This window comes from Perna viridis, chromosome 13, assembly GCF_037379345.1.
Source record: "Perna viridis isolate PV_CMFRI_1.1 ecotype Kerala chromosome 13, ASM3737934v1, whole genome shotgun sequence".
Lineage (NCBI taxonomy): Eukaryota > Metazoa > Mollusca > Bivalvia > Mytilida > Mytilidae > Perna > Perna viridis.
In genome coordinates this window covers 12,917,571-12,924,022 of record NC_142457.1, presented here as the reverse complement: position 1 = coordinate 12,924,022, position 6,452 = coordinate 12,917,571, and positions in this window count along the sequence as shown.

Here is a 6,452-nt window from a genome sequence, read left to right as displayed (position 1 = left end):
AGGTGGCATGAAATTGTTTTGGTTTACCGTAGTTTATTTTTGAATTCATTAGCATTACTTTTTTTAAAACATGTTAAATACTCACATCTTTGACTGGATTTAGATCGCGGAGAATCTTGTCAACTTTTGAAGTATTCCAAATGCATTTTTCAATGTCTTTTGAAGAGAGCTTTGATGGAATTTATACGTGTCGAGATTCAATAAAATATATATGCTAGAGGTGTGAATGTAAGGATTTGTGATGTTATATGATGATAAATAACTTGTAAGTAGAGATTCGTGATTATTTCATAGCCAAAGTAGTGAGATTAATTTCAGTATAAAGTATGCATAGTTTTTTACTTGAAGATTCTTACTTAAGTTGTTGTTTGTATAAGTGTAAGAGTAATCAAGGGAACCAAGGTTATAGCGGTAATCAAAAGAATGTAATCCAGGGACAAAGACCAGACATGGAAAACAGACACACACAACAAAGAACATAAAGTAACTAAAATCATACATACTAAGTAACAAAAGCAAATGAGCAACTCGGACTCCACTAAAAACTGGGAGCATGAACCAGGTGCACTGGTAGGGTAAGCCTCTGCTTTTCTAGAAACACCCGCCGAGTTGCTCATAAAAAGTCAAGTCCGGGGTAGACAAACGAGGAAAGGAAAACTATGACCCGTTGAATAAATCAGTTTTCGTGGTGCTGATTGATACACCATAACGATCCACGAGTTCATGATGACGACCATAAAACTTCTGTAGTAATGACTTAAATCATGTAAAAGAGAAATAATTCACTAGTCTTAGTAACATCATGAAATCCGAAGACTTCAGAAGTTATATATATGAGAAGTTTAAAATTACTAGACAAGCACGCCCGCCTTTCCACCACAGAAATAAAAAACACAGTGAAAACTGGTAAGTCTTGTGATATATATTGATATCACTAACAGTTAAGAATATTCCCAGGCTGAAGTATTGAAGTTTTGAGGCTAACAAGCCAAAAGCTTGCACTAATTACTTGGTTTATAACCAAGCATGAATAATGATTTATGTTTTAATAGCAATGATCTGGTAATACTTCCATAACCATTTTGTGGAGCATATTTGCTCATATTAGACCTTTATACACGCGTCTTTGACGGAGATAATCTGGTAAACCACTGCTTCACTGTGCGCCCTCTGACCTTTTGTTCAATCACGTCGTGCAATCATTCTAAAACACCACGAGGAATTGTAATAACTTTATGGTACAATGAGTGTCTTCATAGAAGTTTCGGCGGCTTCATTATTTTTATGTTTTGTATTTTTTTCTTCAGAATTATTGACATTTTAGCACTTACAAGGTGAGAGGAATTTTGTATTTTAGTGCAAATATTTAGGAGCTACAGGTAAAAATGTATGGCTATTTCAGAATTCGTTTCGTCTTCTGGTAACTCCAAAGATATTGAAAGTAAAGGAGAAATGAAAACTGAGATAGCGACAACCTGAACCTATTTGTCTGATTTGCGGGATATATATAGTCGATATATATACTTCTACAGTATAGGACTTGTTGAGAAGTAAACAAAAATAGTGTCTAAAAACGCATCGTGCTGAATTATTATCTCAAATGTATTGAAGATTTAAACAAATATATTACAATGTACAAAGTGTGTATTATGTCACTTTGAGATTCAACAAATTCTTAGAAATTTAAATTGGTTATCTTCTCTATTTACTTAACTTCTTTATATAACAATATGCTACAACATTTATAAAAATACATGTAACTTCCAACATTGTTTTTGATTATTACGTAATGCATTAGACAGATTCTTGTTCAGCTGAAGCATGTTGATAAAATCGGTTATTGATATAACACTGCGATAGCATATCTTCATTTAAAATTGCACGTACAATGTTATTTGCTTAGAAATTTATCTGCGTCCGGAACAGATGTGTACAAAATATCAAGATATGTCTATCGCAGTCTAATAAAGTATTAATTACGAAAAGGTCTAAAACAAGAAGACAAAATCGGAAAAGATGCCACATAAACAGACCAAACAAACTAGGAAAATGGATTTGTTGATAGTTCAAGTACAGAACAAATAAAACTTAAAACTGATTTCTAACGAGCGATTGTTTTATGCTTTATCCCGTGTGGGGCAAGGAATATAACAAAACATTTGGTCGAATTAAATAAAAATCATTGATAATCTGTTTATCAGTTGAGAAAATTTCTTCGATAATTTAATATATCTGTAATATTTAATGTTAAACTTCCTGCTAATACGAACTCGATTTGTCTTGAATTAAATTAAGCGTAATAATGTAACGTAATTACATGTGATATTTTTTTCTCTGTATTGCACTATGAAGGGATATTTTAGGTCAGTAAGAACGAAAAAAAATCGAAAAATTGTAATTAGTGTTTAGGACCACTTTTTTCCTATGATTTCCCTTGTTATTCATGGACCTCATGATCAACATGACGTAATAAAGGTCAATTTTTAAGAAATTAGATAGTGTTGAATGGTAAACAAAATGTTTAAAATCAATATTATCAAACGGGATAACGAGGTAAAATCAATGGACGAGATACAGCTGGGAAAAAAGACTACAAACAAAACAAGCCATATAATGATGATCATTGGAGAAAGATCCAGCGAAAAAAGGATAGACAGAGACCATCAGTCATATTGTAAACTTACACTCCACAAGGGTCAGTCAGGTTATGTTGACGACAGACGAAATTACTAATCGACGAGGTTAACCTATTGACTACATAAATTTGTCCATATAAACATCTTTTGTGACGTTTGAGCTCTACCAAATATAATGTAATGTAGCAAGCTCCACGCAAAGCCAGACGTTTGTTTCGTCTCTTACTAACTGCTGCAGACAGGCCTTTCGAAATTCTCGCTTTTAAAATAAAACGTCGTATGACAATCTGCTATCATCGAGTAAATTCATTCACGCTTTCCCAACTTTGCAAGAATCTTGCATTTTCGTACAGGGCTTGCTGCAGCGTCTAGAGTGAATTTCGAACGTCAGACGCAGTTTCGGTGCTTGGTAATGTAAAATGGTAAAAAGAGTTTTATATGGTTTTCTTTTGGGAAAAAGGTCAGGATAAAAGGCAGAGTTCTGTATGTTTTTTAGTTTTCTTCATGCCAGACTATTGAGGATAGATGAATGTAAATGATCACATTAATAATAGCGATGTAATGAAAATTATATTAATGGACTATACTACTTTGGTTTCCTTTTTTACGGAGTTTTTATTTTTGATGAACTTGTCTCAATATGAGAGAAAGAAATCATCAAAAAGAAGTGCCTTACATGATGCCTATTGCCAGTTGAATATCAAGTGGAATCAACAATTAAAGAAAGTAACTGTTTCATATATTCTAATTCAAAATAAGATACAGACCAATTTGCTTAATATGGCGACTGTATAGTTTCTATTACATGTATGTCTGTTTGTATTTCCGAAGAGATTCATCACATCTTTGTCGATGCATCAAGGATTAGGCAAAATATCTATACTATAAAACCATATCAATCTCAGACACTAAATCACGTACCAAACTGAACCATAATCAAGGAAGTCTGTCAAAATGATAAACATTTTCAAATTATAATGAGAGATATGTCGTTGATTTTAATCATATTTCAGATATTATATTTGAGAAAATGCAAAATACAGAATTTGCATGATTCGTACAAAGACTGCAACTTAATTGTATTAACTTTCCATTTACACCACATGCCATCCAAGTTTTCATTATTGATTGTCCCCATTCCAAATGGGAAATAAATACATAATCCTCTTTTTCCTTACCTAAAGTATTGTCCCTTTTTTTAATTTTCCATCCAATCAAATATATATCTGATAAAATGGGAAGTTTTTACCCCATATGTGTACCAAAATTTACCATATCTTCGACTGAGTTTTTTTTTCAAAGAATCCTACGTGACATATTGAGTGAGATTTACTTGGAAAAATGCACTAGCTATAACGTATAAAGCGTCAGTTTTTTGGAGATGGGTTTTAATCTAAACTCGAGCGATACAAGGTAAGGTTGATTTTGCTTAAGTGTGTTAAAATATAACAAAAAGAACTACCATTCACATAGAAAGCTACAACTGTTTAAAATTCTGACTGAAGTTTTGTTGATACCATGAAAATAGCGAAAATGTAATTAATTATTATGGGCGCCAATTTTTTGGGGGGGATTTGGTCAAGTGAACATATTCCTTGGTATCATTTTTTTGCCGGTTTCATAAATGATAATGCAGTGACAAAATTCTATTTGGTGGGTACTATTTTTCGAGCCTTTTTCTCCAGCACGAAAAGAGCGAAAATTAGTACACCACAAAAACTTATACTTTAGAAATATTGGTAATAGGGCAATTATTTTTCTTACTGATTTTGGTTTCCTTAGCAGCCATCTGTGATTAGATAGATATATTCCTACGCAGGTGCTTGCGGTTCTCCTGGGTTATAATTTCTTGTGGTTTTGGAAAAAAAACTCCAGTTCACATGTTCTTGAATATGTGGATAGAAAATTTCATCATTCAAACAAATGTGAAAATTTTGTTTTGTTTTGGAACCAAATTTTTTTGTTTGACACTCCCACGAAACCCATGAAAATAAGTACCCCCATAAACAATGAAAATTTCGCAGTATCATTTTTTTGGTATCATAGACAACATCCATGTTACTATAGACATATTACCAGTTGTGATCTTTTCTAAATCCTTTTACTAGCTTCCACTGTACAATTCGGGTTATCCTTTGATTGATTTAAACCTGAATTCATCTGTCTACACTTTTTTTATTGTTAGTTACTACTCACTGTTATTTTTCTTATTAAAATTCCCTATGTTTGACTTTTGAAGTTATCTTAAAAAAACATAAACATTTATTGATTAAGTACATTTTTTCCAATACAAACATGGGCCATAGGAAAAATATGTTTTTCTGTGATATTTTCCCATGATTAACTGCAATTGATTTTCATGTTGAAATAAAATGTAGGAATGTCGTCAGGCACTCAATGTTACTGTGACTCTAGCTAAAGAGTAATCAAGGTAACCGAGGTTATAGCGGTAATCAAAAGAATGTAATCCAGACAATGTAAAACAGACATACACAACAAAGAACATAAAGTAACTAAAATCATACATACAAAGTAACAAAAGTAAATGAGCAACTCGGACTCCACTAAAAACTGGGAGCATGGACCAGGTGCACTGGTAGGGTAAGCGTCCTCTGCTTTTCTAGAAACACCCGCCGAGCGCTAAAATTGTGTCCACATACTAGTAGTTTTAACCTTTTTGTTATAGATGGCAGACGTTGAAGGAAGTCCCTTTGGTGCAGATTGGCAATACACTCTCTATTTTTATGATGAAAAAAACCCTTCATTCCCCAAAGAAAACAAACAAGATGATCTGACAAAATTTAAAGAGTATATTGAGGATGGTAATATACAAGACGTTTTGGCGTACAAGAATCCGTTATTCCCTTTCCAAAAAACGGATTCCCTCATCTATCACATGTTTCTTGTCATTAAGACTACGAAAAGTTGGTGGTCAATTGAAAAAAATGGAAAAGGCCTCATACTGCAATGTAGAAAGAATGAATTTGATGTGCGAAAGAAACGCGGGGGAGATGAGCGAAAACCGGACCCAATCGAACAACTGAAGAAAGGCAGAGGCCAACACAGCATTCGGGAGTTGATTACTTGGTTGTACGATAAAAAAGAATTAGACAGAAAATACAACGTTTTGAAAGACAACTGTCAACATTTTGGTTCCCGTGTATATGAATACTTAACCGGAATTGACGCATTTGAATTCTTTGAAATGGCTTGTGCTCCTCCAAAGTAAAAATAATTTTGACACAAGTTTATGTAGACAATGAAACACAGTAGACTTAGAACTGTGTGTTGTACTTGCATTAAATATTTCAACTTTTTTCATTACATACATGTATATCCAAGAATGTATGCATTTATATCTAAGAATGTATACATGTATATCATGTATAATGAAAATTAAAGGTCTTACTAACTAACATAAGCATAGGGAAAGAACTTTTTACATTTCTACGAATTAAATGTTTAGAACAAGTAGAACTATTCTCTATCTGGTTTTTGTATATTTTTGTTTTTTTTTTTTTTTTTTTGTATACTCCGTGCTTGTTTTGTTTGTTTGTTTGCTTGTTTTTGTTCTAATCTATTAATCATTAAAAGTTTCCTAGTTCTCTGGAATGGATTTATTTTATAAAGGATACATGCATACTGTATACAAAACTCTACAGGGCAAGCTATCGGTTTGAATATCAAAAACTTCCTATAATAATAAGAAAGCTAACCTGCAGTGCAAGGTATTAGAAAAACAAAACATATCCTTTCTGCACGAAATATCTGATTCAATTTTAAACTGAAAAAAAAAATAGCTTTAAAGTTTCTTTT